Source organism: Engystomops pustulosus, chromosome 6 (genome assembly GCF_040894005.1).
Source record: "Engystomops pustulosus chromosome 6, aEngPut4.maternal, whole genome shotgun sequence".
Classification (NCBI taxonomy): Eukaryota; Metazoa; Chordata; class Amphibia; order Anura; family Leptodactylidae; genus Engystomops; species Engystomops pustulosus.
In genome coordinates this window covers 5,734,130-5,749,066 of record NC_092416.1, presented here as the reverse complement: position 1 = coordinate 5,749,066, position 14,937 = coordinate 5,734,130, and positions in this window count along the sequence as shown.

Sequence of the window (14,937 nt, the reverse complement as noted above, 5' to 3'; positions counted from 1 at the left end):
CCCAATGTGTATAAATAACACTGCCCCAATGTGTATAAATAACAATGCTCCAATGTACATAAATAACACTGCCCCAATGTGTATAAATAACACTGCCCCAATGTGCATAAATAACACTGCCCCAATGTGCATAAATAACACTGCCCCAGTGTGTATAAATAACACTACCCCAATGTGTATAAATAACACTGCCCCAATGTGCATAAATAACACTGCCCCAATGTGCATAAATAGCACTGCCCCAATCTGTATAAATAACACTACCCCAATGTGTATAAATAACACTGCCCCAATGTGCATAAATAACACTGCCCCAATGTGCATAAATAGCACTGCCCCAATGTGCATAAATAGCACTGCCCCAATCTGTATAAATAACACTGCCCCGATGTGCATAAATAGCACTGCCCCAATGTGTATAAATAACACTGCCCCAATGTGTATAAATAACAATGCTCCAATGTGTATAAATAACACTGCCCCAATGTGTATAAATAACACTGCCCTAATGTGTATAAATAACACTGCCCTAATGTGTATAAATAACACTGCCCCAATGTGTATAAATAACACTGCCTCTTGTTGGCTCCATGGATGTTGCACCCCTGGCATAAGGCACATGTAAATAACACTGCAACTTGGTGCCTTAATAACACTGCCCCTAGGTGCCGCAGTGTAACGATCTTGGGAGACTGCTGGTCCATGACAGGTGAAGCAGATAATCAATTGTGTGTTTGTAAGACAATTGATTATCATTGCACGGGCCGGGGCGTGTCTGCGTGACATCATACAGTGTGCACAGGCAGAGCACACAGACATGTCTCTGCTTGCGCCAATAGACGGGATGCCATGGGGATGAGAGGCAGCCGGAGCATGGGAGGTAAATACTTTTTATTGAGTGAAGGCTGCTACTATATATTTCATTTAGTGGAGGTGGCTGTTGTCATCTTATGAAGGGGAGGCCCCTGCTGGTCATTTTATAGAGGAGATGTTGCTGCTGGACATTTCATTGAGTGGAGGCTGCGGCTGGACATTTTATTAATAAGGGGAGGCTGCGACTGGACATTTTATTAATAAGGAGAGGCTGCTGCCTGGATCTCTAAGTAACGACCCTGATGGATTTTGATGATAGATTTCCTTTTAATAATGGTCCCAGCTGGTAATGTCCTGGACGGCTGCATAAGATTCGGGAGCAGTGATGTCCCCTCTGCTAGTGTCCATGCTGTAGGTGACATCATGTGGCCACCGAACAACCAGAAAGTATTAAAAAACTAGATTTCTGGTGTAAAACCTTTCACCAGGATCACATTGGAGGGATCAGTTTTGCGATAGGTCGTAATATTATGTTATAATGTGTCACCTGCAGGATAGTCCGGGGCATTGGGTTTATACAATACTCACTGAATAATGTCCTGATGTAGAGCGTCAGGCACACCTGGGAATAGGTACACGGGAGGCTGAGACCGGTGCAGTTCATGGGGCGAGGACCAGTCCTGAGACATGTTATACATTCCAGACAATTACCTGGAAATCAGAGATTATTAAGGAGACGTGGGAGAAGTAATAACAGTAGTAGCCACAGCAGAACAGTAGGGAACATGTCAGACAAGGTAGGAGTAGTAGTGATAATGGCAGTCGTAGTGGTATTTGTAGCAGGAGGCCCAGCGGTACAGCATGGGACACCATAGCTTCCAACATTTGGGTAACAAAAAGAGAGAAGCACCAGCACGCTACAAAATGCTTTGCCCTGACCAACACCCATCGATCCGCCCATTGTCCCACCCCAAGCATTGTGTAATATCGACCTGGCTCTCCAAAAAAGTGTAACGCATCTATCTTTCTGGTGATGGTAGAACCTCCTCTCCTCTAGTTGTGGTGGATGCCCCCTGTCTATGGTGATGGTAGAACCTCCTCTCCTCTAGGTGTAGAGGATGCCCCCTGTCTATGGTGATGGTAGAATCTCCTCTCCTCTAGGTGTAGAGGATGCCCCCTGTCTATGGTGATGGTAGAATCTCCTCTCCTCTAGGTGTAGAGGATGCCCCCTGTCTATGGTGATGGTAGAACCTCCTCTCCTCTAGGTGTAGAGGATGTCCCCTGTCTATGAAGATGGTAGAACCTCCTCTCCTCTAGGTGTAGAGGATGCCCCCTGTCTATGGTGATGGTAGAACCTCCTCTCCTCTAGGTGTAGAGGATTCCCCCTGTCTATGGTGATGGTGGAACCTCCTCTCCTCTAGGTGTAGAGGATGCCCCTGTCTATGGTGATGGTAGAACCCCTTCTCCTCTAGGTGTAGAGGATGCCACCTGTCTATGATGATGGTAGAACCTCCTCTCCTCTAGGTGTAGAGGATGTCCCCTGTCTATGGTGATGATAGAACCTCCTCTCCTCTAGGTGTAGAGGATGCCCCCTGTCTATGGTGATGGTAGAACCTCCTCTCCTCTAGGTGTAGAGGATGTCCCCTGTCTATGGTGATGATAGAACCTCCTCTCCTCTAGGTGTAGAGGATGTCCCCTGTCTATGGTGATGGTAGAACCTCCTCTCCTCTAGGTGTAGAGGATGTCCCCTGTCTATGGTGATGATAGAACCTCCTCTCCTCTAGGTGTAGAGGATGCCCCCTGTCTATGGTGATGGTAGAACCTCCTCTCCTCTAGGAGAGGAGGATACCCCCTGTCTATGGTGATGGTAGATCCTCCTCTCCTCTAGGTGTAGAGGATGCCAGCTGTCTATGGTGATGGTAGAACCTCCTCTCCTCTAGGTGTAGAGGATGCCCCCTGTCTATGGTGATGGTAGAACCTCCTCTCCTCTAGGCGTAGAGGATGTCCCCTGTCTCTGGTGATGGTAGAACCTCCTCTCCTCTAGGTGTAGAGGATACCCCCTGTCTATGGTGATGGTAGATCCTCCTCTCCTCTAGGTGTAGAGGATGCTGCCTGTCTTTGGTGATGGTAGAACCTCCTCTCCTCTTGGTGTAGAGGATGCCCCCTGTCTATGGTGATGGTAGAACCACCTCTCCTCTAGGTGTAGAGGATGCCCCCTGTCTATGGTGATGGTAGAACCTCCTCTCCTCTAGGTGTAGTGGATGCCCCCTGTCTATGGTGATGGTAGAACCTCCTCTCCTCTAGGTGTAGAGGATGCCCCCTGTCTATGGTGATGGTAGAACCTCCTCTCCTCTAGATGTAGAGAATGCCCCCTGTCTATGGTGATGGTAGAACCTCCTCTCCTCTAGGTGTAGAGGATGCCCCCTGTCTATGGTGATGGTAGAACCTCCTCTCCTCTAGGCATAGAGGATGTCCCCTGTCTATGGTGATGGTAGAACCTCCTCTCCTCTAGGTGTAGAGGATACCCCCTGTCTATGGTGATGGTAGATCCTCCTCTCCTCTAGGTGTAGAGGATGCCAGCTGTCTATGGTGATGGTAGAACCTCCTCTCCTCTAGGTGTAGTGGATGCCCCCTGTCTATGGTGATGGTAGAACCTCCTCTCCTCTAGGTGTAGAGGATACCCCCTGTCTATGGTGATGGTAGATCCTCCTCTCCTCTAGGATTAGAGGATGCCCCCTGTCTATGGTGATGGTAGAACCTCCTCTCCTCTAGGTGTAGAGGATGTCCCCTGTCTATGGTGATGGTAGAACCTCCTCTCCTCTAGGTGTAGAGGATGCTGCCTGTCTTTGGTGATGGTAGAACCTCCTCTCCTCTTGGTGTAGAGGATGTCCCCTGTCTATGGTGATGGTAGATCCTCCTCTCCTCTAGGTGTAGAGGATGCCAGCTGTCTATGGTGATGGTAGAACCTCCTCTCCTCTAGGTGTAGAGGATGCCCCCTGTCTATGGTGATGGTAGAACCTCCTCTCCTCTAGGCGTAGAGGATGTCCCCTGTCTATGGTGATGGTAGAACCTCCTCTCCTCTAGGTGTAGAGGATACCCCCTGTCTATGGTGATGGTAGATCCTCCTCTCCTCTAGGAGTAGAGGATGCCCCCTGTCTATGGTGATGGTAGAACCTCCTCTCCTCTAGGTGTAGAGGATGCTGCCTGTCTTTGGTGATGGTAGAACCTCCTCTCCTCTTGGTGTAGAGGATGCCCCCTGTCTATGGTGATGGTAGAACCACCTCTCCTCTAGGTGTAGAGGATGCCCCCTGTCTATGGTGATGGTAGAACCTCCTCTCCTCTAGGTGTAGTGGATGCCCCCTGTCTATGGTGATGGTAGAACCTCCTCTCCTCTAGGTGTAGAGGATTCCCCCTGTCTATGGTGATGGTAGAACCTCCTCTCCTCTAGATGTAGAGAATGCCCCCTGTCTATGGTGATGGTAGAACCTCCTCTCCTCTAGGTGTAGAGGATGCCCCCTGTCTATGGTGATGGTAGAACCTCCTCTCCTCTAGATGTAGAGAATGCCCCCTGTCTATGGTGATGGTAGAACCTCCTCTCCTCTAGGTGTAGAGGATGCCCCCTGTCTATGTTGATGATAGAACCACCTCTTCTCTAGATGTAGATAATACCCCTATATATGGTGATAAGTGTCACACACGGGGGTGTGGGAGAGTCTCTTGGGACTAAAAGTCTGTGGACTCCCTGGACCACCGCGGACAAAGATGGTACTAGCCGCAACCAGGGACCAGAATGTAAGAGGCCCCTGCTGTTTACCAGAGCCCGCAGCAAAGCGGGATGGTCTTGCTGCGGCAAGAAGCCACCAGGTCGTTCCACAGGCCCGTGGTGGCAGCCAAGGTAAGGACACAGGGACGGCAGGACCTTGGGAAGGCAGGACTTCGGGAAGGCAGGACCTCGGGAAGGCAGGACCACGGGATGGCAGGAACTCAGGATGGCAGGAATTCAGGATGGCAGGAATTCAGGATGGCAGAACCTCGGAATGGTAGGACCTCAGGATGACAGGACCTCAGGATGGCTATCAGGATACAGGACCACAACAGGAACACAGGACCACCATAGGAGTACAGGACCGCCACAGGAACACAGGAACGCCGCAGGAACGCCACAGGAACACATAACCACAGGAAACACGTAGGGATCTGGAAAAGCTCAGGAGGCTATCACTGCAATAGAATGACTTGAAGATCTGGCATGGAATGCTGAGAGCCGCCAGATTATGTAGCAGAGCCGGGAATGCCAGTGCCAATTAGGAGGATGCTGGCCCTTTAAGTCGACGCGCGCGCCCTAGCAGTGGGAGTGCGCAGCCTTGGCAAGCAGCAGGATCGCGGCCTACAGAGGAAACCGGCATGGGACCTGGACCGGACCGTGGCAGAATCTGGAGCCAGAGGTGAGTACGGGCCCGGGGGGATGGCGCCACACCGGAGGACATGGATGTGCCCGCGATCCAAGACATGGATCACGGGGGGCATCCGTGACAATAGGTGAACCTTTCTCTATTCTAGGTGTAGAGGATGCCTCCTGCCTATGGCAATGGTAGATCCACATCTCCTCTAGATGTAGAAGATGCCCCATGTCTATGGTGATGGTAGAACCGCCTCTCCTCTAGGTGTAGAGGATGTCCCCTGTCTATGGTGATGGTAGAACCTCCTCTCCTCTAGGTGTACAGGATGCCCCCTGTCTATGGCAATGGTAGATCCACCTCTCCTCTAGGTTTAGAGGATGCCCCCTGTCTATGGTGATGGTAGAATCTCCTCTCCTCCAGGTGTAGAGGATGCCCCCTGTCTATGGTGATGGTAGAACTTCCTCTCCTCTAGGTGTAGAGGATGTCCCCTTTCTATGATGATGATAGAACCTACTCTCCTCTAGGTGTAGAGGATGCGCCCTGTTTATGGTGATGCTAGAACCCCTTCTCCTCTAGGTGTAGAGGATGACCCCTGTCTATGGTGATGGTAGAACCTCCTCTCCTCTAGGTGTAGAGGATGTCCCCTGTCTATGGTGATGATAGAACCTCCTCTCATCTATGTGAAGAGTGTGCTCCCTGTCTATGGTGATGGTAGAACCTCCTCTCCTCTAGGTGTAGAGGATGCCCCCTGTCTATGGTGATGGTAGAACCGCCTCTCCTCTAGGTGTAGAGGATGCCCCTGTCTATTTTGATTGTAGAATCTCCTCTCCTCTAGGTGTAGATTATGCCTAAAAACCAAAATTGCCCCAATGTTAGATATTCCACCAACTCTCAAACAAAAACAACTAACAACACCAAAAAAGAGAGCTGCAAAATATTTATGATGGTAGAACCCCTTCTCCTCTAGGTGTAGAGGATGCCCCCTGTCTATGGTAATGGTAGAACCTCCTCTCCTCTAGGTGTAGAGGATGCGCCCTGTTTATGGTGATGCTAGAACCTCCTCTCCTCTAGGTGTAGAGGATGCGCCCTGTTTATGGTGATGCTAGAACCCCCTCTACTCTAGGTGTAGAGTATGCCCCCTGTCTATGGTGATGATAGAACCTCCTCTCCTCTAGGTGTAGAGGATGCCCCCTGTCTATGGTGATGGTAGAACCTCCTCTCCTCTAGGTGTAGAGGATGCCCCCTGTCTATGATGATGGTAGAACCCCTTCTCCTCTAGGTGTAGAGGATGCCCCCTGTCTATGGTGATGGTAGAAGCTCCTCTCCTCTAGGTGTAGAGGATGCCCCCTGTCTATGGTGATGGTAGAACCTCCTCTCCTCTAGGTGTAGAGGATACCCCCTGTCTATGGTGATGGTAGAACCTCCTCTCCTCTAGGTGTAGAGGATGCCCCTGTCTATTTTGATTGTAGAATCTCCTCTCCTCTAGGTGTAGATTATGCCTAAAAACCAAAATTGCCCCAATGTTAGATATTCCACCAACTCTCAAACAAAAACAACTAACAACACCAAAAAAGAGAGCTGCAAAATATTTAGAAAAGTATACATCTCCTTTATTAACAATCCATACAGATAAGTACACATATATCTCCCAAAAGACTGGGAAAACTTGGTATATGGGGGAAACAGGAGGTCCCAGATGGAACGTGGGACCACCACAAAGAACCAAAGAACCCTGTTCCGTATGCCCCGAGGTCAGGATGTGCCAATTTTAATTGTCAAAAATAATATGTCCAACAATAGGATAAAAAATAGGGGTAAAGTGACAACAGTGCGGTAGAAACCGATAGTTCAATAAGCCGGAGGTACCTTCCGGTATTATAGGTTCCAGAAATCTATGTCACACTTACCCACAGGCATGGTGAAAGGCAATCAGGGGGGAGGCCAAAAGATGCACCCCAATGTGTGTTTCGCACCAATGCTTCGTCAGGACAAAGGGAATGCTGTACAAGTGGAACGTCAGACCGCGCTCAAAGCGTTGGGGTAGATATTATTAGGAGGCGGGACTAGGAGGTGGTCTGGTGCGGCGTTCCTATTGTACAACGCGGAAGTGTCTGCTAGCGTTAGCCGAGGGTTCATATATAGCAAGTAGTTTATCACTGCTAAAATTGGGGTAGCGCTAGGAGCTGCTTCCTTTTTTATGGGTGACAGGTCCTTTTTAAGTCCTACATGTGTGAAGCCTTTCTTAAGCTTTTGATTTTTCATTCTGTCTAGAAAGAGCGATAGATAATAGATAGTAAGAACCTACCTGCAGCCATCAGGAGGCTCTGGGTGGAGAGGAGCAGGACCAGTCTCATGCTGGAGCAGGTCCGGAGGTGTTTCGGCTTCTCCTCCTGTGATTCTCTCAGAGCAAAGTTTTTGTAAGGTGTAAATAAATAACCTGCAGATTATGACTCCTGATAATGGACAGAAATAGAACATTTTCCTAGTAAACTTTCGGGACTCCCTTCGCTCACAGTAACATCAGGCGGAGGTCCCCGGGGAGGTCACAGCAGCACCCAGGTGTCTTCACCCGTCACAGAGGAGCAAACCACACAGTCCCAGAGAGAACAGAATATAGATCCAACATAAGGTTCCACTGGTCACATAGTGGTCATGCTCTGGTCACATAGTGGTCATGCTCTGGTCACATAGGGGTCATGTTCTGGTCATATAGGGGTCATGCTCTGGTAACATAGGGGTCATGTTCTGGTCACATAGGGGTCATGCTCTAGTCACATAGTGGTCATGCTCTGGTCACATAGTGGTCATGTTCTAGGCACATAGTGGTCATGCTCTGGGCAAATAGTGGTCATGTTCTGGTCACATAGTGGTCATGTTCTGGTCACATAGAGGTCATGTTCTGAGCACATAGGGGTCATGTTCTGGTCACATAGTGGTCATGCTCTGGGCAAATAGTGGTCATGTTCTGGTCACATAGAGGTCATGTTCTGAGCACATAGGGGTCATGTTCTGGTCACATAGTGGTCATGTTCTGGTCACATAGTGGTCATGTTCTGGTCACATAGTGGTCATGTTCTGGTCACATAGTGGTCATGTTCTGGTCACATAGTGGTCATGTTATGGTCACATAGAGGTCATGTTCTGAGCACATAGGGGTCATGTTCTGGGCACATAGTGGTCATGTTCTGGTCACATAGTGGTCATGTTCTGGTCACATAGTGGTCATGCTCTGGTCACATAGTGGTCATGTTATGGTCACATAGAGGTCATGTTCTGAGCACATAGGGGTCATGTTCTGGTCACATAGTGGTCATGTTCTGGTCACATAGTGGTCATGTTCTGGTCACATAGAGGTCATGTTCTGGTCACATAGGGGTCATGTTCTGGTCATATAGGGGTCATGCTCTGGTAACATAGGGGTCATGCTCTGGTCACATAGTGGTCATGCTCTGGTCACATAGTGGTCATGCTCTGGTCACATAGTGGTCATGTTCTGGTCACATAGTGGTCATGTTCTGGTCACATAGAGGTCATGTTCTGAGCACATAGGGGTCATGTTCTGGGCACATAGTGGTCATGTTCTGGTCACATAGAGGTCATGCTCTGATCACATAGTGGTCATGTTCTGGTCACATAGGGGTCACGTTCTGGGCATATAGTGGTCATGCTCTGGTCACATATTAATCATGTTCTGGTCACATAGTGGTCATGTTCTGGTCACATATTAATCATGTTCTGGTCACATAGTGGTCATGTTCTGGGCACATAGTGGTCATGCTCTGGTCACATAGTGGTCATGTTCTAGTCACATAGTGGTCATGCTCTGGTCACATAGTGGTCATGTTCTGGTCACATAGGGGTCATGTTCTGGTCACATAGTGGTCATGCTCTGGTCACATAGTGGTCATGCTCTGGTCACATAGGGGTCATGTTCTGGTCACATAGTGGTCATGCTCTGGTCACATAGGGGTCATGTTCTGGTCACATAGTGGTCATGCTCTGGTCACATAGTGGTCATGTTCTGGGCACATAGGGGTCATGTACTGATCACATAGTGGTCATGTACTGATCACATAGTGGTCATGTTCTGGTCACATAGTGGTCATGCTCTGGTCACATAGTGGTCATGTTCTGGTCACATAGTGGTCATGCTCTGGTCACATAGTGGTCATGTTCTAGTCACATAGTGGTCATGCTCTCGTCACATAGTGGTCATGTTCTGGGCACATAGTGGTCATGTTCTGGTCACATAGGGATCATGCTCTGGTCACATAGTGGTCATGTTCTGGTCACATAGGGGTCATGCTCTAGTCACATAGTGGTCATGTTCTGGGCACATAGTGGTCATGCTCTGGGCAAATAGTGGTCATGTTCTGGTCACATAGTGGTCATGTTCTGGTAACATAGAGGTCATGTTCTGAGCACATAGGGGTCATGTTCTGGTCACATAGTGGTCATGCTCTGATCACATAGTGGTCATGCTCTGGTCACATAGTGGTCATGTTCTGGGCATATAGTGGTCATGCTCTGGTCACATAGTTGTCATGTTCTGGTCACATAGTGGTCATGTTCTGGTCACATAGCGGTCATGTTCTGGTCACATATTAGTCATGTTCTGGTCACATAGTGGTCATGCTCTGGTCACATAGTGGTCATGTTCTAGTCACATAGTGGTCATGTTCTGGTCACATAGTGGTCAAGTTCTAGTCACATAGTGGTCATGCTCTGGTCACATAGTGGTCATGTTCTGGGCACATAGTGGTCATGTTCTGGTCACATAGGGATCATGCTCTGGTCACATAGTGGTCATGTTCTGGTCACATAGGGGTCATGCTCTAGTCACATAGTGGTCATGTTCTGGGCACATAGTGGTCATGCTCTGGGCAAATAGTGGTCATGTTCTGGTCACATAGAGGTCATGTTCTGAGCACATAGGGGTCATGTTCTGGTCAAATAGTGGTCATGCTCTGATCACATAGTGGTCATGCTCTGGTCACATAGTGGTCATGCTCTGGTCACATAGTGGTCATGCTCTGGTCACATAGTGGTCATGTTCTGGTCACACAGTGGTCATGCTCTGGTCACATATTAGTCATGTTCTGGTCACATAGTGGTCATGCTCTGGTAACATAGTGGTCTTGCTCTGGTCACATAGTGGTCATGCTCTAGTCACATAGGGGTCATGTTCTGGTCACATAGTGGTCATGCTCTGGTCACATAGTGGTCATGTCCTGGGCACATAGGGGTCATGTACTGATCACATAGTGGTCATGTACTGATCACATAGTGGTCATGTACTGATCACATAGTGGCCATGTTCTGGTCACATAGTGGTCATGCTCTGGTCACATAGTGGTTATGTTCTGGGCACATAGTGGTCATGTTCTGGTCACATAGGGGTCATGCTCTGGTCACATAGTGGTCATGTTCTGGTCACATAGGGGTCATGCTCTAGTCACATAGTGGTCATGTTCTGGAAACATAGTGGTCATGCTCTGGGCAAATAGTGGTCATGTTCTGGTCACATAGTGGTCATCTTCTTGTCACATAGAGGTCATGTTCTGAGCACATAGGGGTCATGTTCTGGTCACATAGTGGTCATGCTCTGATTACATAGTGGTCATGCTCTGGTCACATAGTGGTCATGCTCTGGTCACATAGTGGTCATGTCCTGGGCACATAGGGGTCATGTACTGATCACATAGTGGTCATGTACTGATCACATAGTGGCCATGTTCTGGTCACATAGTGGTCATGCTCTGGTCACATAGTGGTCATGTTCTGGGCACATAGGGGTCATGATCTGGTCACATAGGGGTCATGCTATCGTCTCATTGTGGTCATGTTCTGGGCACATAGTGGTCATGTTCTGGTCACATAGGGGTCATGCTCTGGTCACATAGTGGTCATGTTCTGGTCACATAGGGGTCATGCTCTAGTCACAAAGTGGTCATGTTCTGGGCACATAGTGGTCATGCTCTGGGCAAATAGTGGTCATGTTCTGGTCACATAGTGGTCATCTTCTGGCCACATAGAGGTCATGTTCTGAGCACATAGGGGTCATGTTCTGGTCACATAGTGGTCATGCTCTGATCACATAGTGGTCATGCTCTGGTCACATAGTGGTCATGCTCTGGTCACATAGTGGTCATGCTCTGGTCACATAGTGGTCATGCTCTAGTCACATAGTGGTCATGTTCTGGGCACATAGAGGTCATGCTCTGGGCATATAGTGGTCATGTTCTGGTCACATAGTGGTCATGTTCTGGTCACATAGAGGTCATGTTCTGAGCACATAGGGGTCATGTTCTGGTCACATAGTGGTCATGCTCTGGTCACATAGTGGTCATGCTCTGGTCACATAGTGGTCATGCTCTGGTCACATATTGGTCATGTTCTGGGCATATAGTGGTCATGCTCTGGTCACATAGTGGTCGTGCTCTGGTCACATAGCGGTCATGCTGTGGTCATATAGTGGTCATGCTCTAGTCACATAGTGGTCATGTTCTGGTCACATAGTGGTCATGTTCTGGTCACATAGCGGTCATGTTCTGGTCACATAGTGGTCATGTTCTCGTCACATAATGGTCATGCTCTGGTCACATAGTGGTCATGTAGTGGTCACATAGTGGTCATGCTCTGGTCAAATAGTGGTCATGCTTTGGTCACATAGTGGTCATGTTATGGTCACATAGCGGTCATGTTCTCGTCACATAGTGGTCATGTTCTGGTCACATAGTGGTCATGCTCTGGTCACATAGTGGTCATATTCTGGGCACATAGGGGCCATGTTCTGGTCACATAGGGGTCATGCTCTGGTCACATAGTGGTCATGTTCTGGTCACACAGTGGTCATGCTCTGGTCACATAGTGGTCATGTTCTGGTCACATAGTGGTCATGCTCTGGTCACATAGTGGTCATGTTCTGGTCACATATTGGTTATACTCTAGTCACAAAGTGGTCATGTTCTGGGCACATAGTGGTCATGTTCTGGTCACATAGTGGTCATGTTCTGGGCACATAGTGGTCATGTTCTGGTCACATAGTGGTCATCTTCTGGTCACATAGTGGTCATGTTCTGGTCACACAGTGGTCATGCTCTGGTCACATAGGGGTCATGTTCTGATCACATAGTGGTCATGCTCTGGGCACATAGTGGTCATGTTCTAGTCACATAGTGGTCATGCTCTAGTCACATAGTGGTCATGTTCTGGGCACATAGTGGTCATGTTCTGGTCACATAGTGGTCATGCTCTAGTCACATAGTGGTCATGTTCTGGTCACATAGTGGTCATGTTCTGGTCACATAGAGGTCATGCTCTAGTCACATAGTGGTCAAGTTCTGGGCACATAGTGGCCATGCTGTGGTCACATAGTGGTCATGTTCTGGGCACATAGAGGTCATGCTCTGGGCATATAGTGGACATGTTCTGGTCACATAGTGGTCATGTTCTGGTCACATAGAGGTCATGTTCTGAGCACATAGGGGTCATGTTCTGGTCACATAGTGGTCATGCTCTGGTCACATAGTGGTCATGCTCTGGTCACATAGTGGTCATGCTCTGGTCACATATTGGTCATGTTCTGGGCATATAGTGGTCATGCTCTGGTCACATAGTGGTCGTGCTCTGGTCACATAGCGGTCATGCTGTGGTCATATAGTGGTCATGCTCTAGTCACATAGTGGTCATGTTCTGGTCACATAGTGGTCATGTTCTGGTCACATAGCGGTCATGTTCTGGTCACATAGTGGTCATGCTCTGGTCACATAGTGGTCGTGCTCTGGTCACATAGCGGTCATGCTGTGGTCATATAGTGGTCATGCTCTAGTCACATAGTGGTCATGTTCTGGTCACATAGTGGTCATGTTCTGGTCACATAGCGGTCATGTTCTGGTCACATAGTGGTCATGTTCTCGTCACATAATGGTCATGCTCTGGTCACATAGTGGTCATGTAGTGGTCACATAGTGGTCATGCTCTGGTCAAATAGTGGTCATGCTTTGGTCACATAGTGGTCATGTTATGGTCACATAGCGGTCATGTTCTCGTCACATAGTGGTCATGTTCTGGTCACATAGTGGTCATGCTCTGGTCACATAGTGGTCATATTCTGGGCACATAGGGGCCATGTTCTGGTCACATAGGGGTCATGCTCTGGTCACATAGTGGTCATGTTCTGGTCACACAGTGGTCATGCTCTGGTCACATAGTGGTCATGTTCTGGTCACATAGTGGTCATGCTCTGGTCACATAGTGGTCATGTTCTGGTCACATATTGGTTATACTCTAGTCACAAAGTGGTCATGTTCTGGGCACATAGTGGTCATGTTCTGGTCACATAGTGGTCATGTTCTGGGCACATAGTGGTCATGTTCTGGTCACATAGTGGTCATCTTCTGGTCACATAGTGGTCATGTTCTGGTCACACAGTGGTCATGCTCTGGTCACATAGGGGTCATGTTCTGATCACATAGTGGTCATGCTCTGGGCACATAGTGGTCATGTTCTAGTCACATAGTGGTCATGCTCTAGTCACATAGTGGTCATGTTCTGGGCACATAGTGGTCATGTTCTGGTCACATAGTGGTCATGCTCTAGTCACATAGTGGTCATGTTCTGGTCACATAGTGGTCATGTTCTGGTCACATAGAGGTCATGCTCTAGTCACATAGTGGTCAAGTTCTGGGCACATAGTGGCCATGCTGTGGTCACATAGTGGTCATGTTCTGGGCACATAGAGGTCATGCTCTGGGCATATAGTGGACATGTTCTGGTCACATAGTGGTCATGTTCTGGTCACATAGAGGTCATGTTCTGAGCACATAGGGGTCATGTTCTGGTCACATAGTGGTCATGCTCTGGTCACATAGTGGTCATGCTCTGGTCACATAGTGGTCATGCTCTGGTCACATATTGGTCATGTTCTGGGCATATAGTGGTCATGCTCTGGTCACATAGTGGTCGTGCTCTGGTCACATAGCGGTCATGCTGTGGTCATATAGTGGTCATGCTCTAGTCACATAGTGGTCATGTTCTGGTCACATAGTGGTCATGTTCTGGTCACATAGCGGTCATGTTCTGGTCACATAGTGGTCATGTTCTGGTCACATAGCGGTCATGTTCTCGTCACATAATGGTCATGCTCTGGTCACATAATGGTCATGTAGTGGTCACATAGTGGTCATGCTCTGGTCAAATAGTGGTCATGCTTTGGTCACATAGTGTCATGTTCTGGTCACATAGTGGTCATGCTCTGGTCACATAGTGGTCATGTTCTGGTCACATAGTGGTCATGCTCTAGTCACAAAGTGGTCATGTTCTGGGCACATAGTGGTCATGTTCTGGTCACATAGTGGTCATGTTCTGGTCACATAGTGGTCGTGCTCTGGTCACATAGCTGTCATGCTGTGGTCATATAGTGGTCATGCTCTGGTCACATAGTGGTCATGTTCTGGTCACATAGTGGTCATGTTCTGGTCACATAGCGGTCATGTTCTGGTCACATAGTGGTCATGTTCTGGTCACATAGCGGTCATGTTCTCGTCACATAATGGTCATGTTCAGGTCACATAGCGGTCATGTTCTCGTCACATAATGGTCATGTTCTGGTCACATAGTGGTCATGTAGTGGTCACATAGTGGTCATGCTCTGGTCAAATAGTGGTCATGCTTTGGTCACATATTGGTCATATTCTGGTCATATAGTGGTCATGTTCTTGTC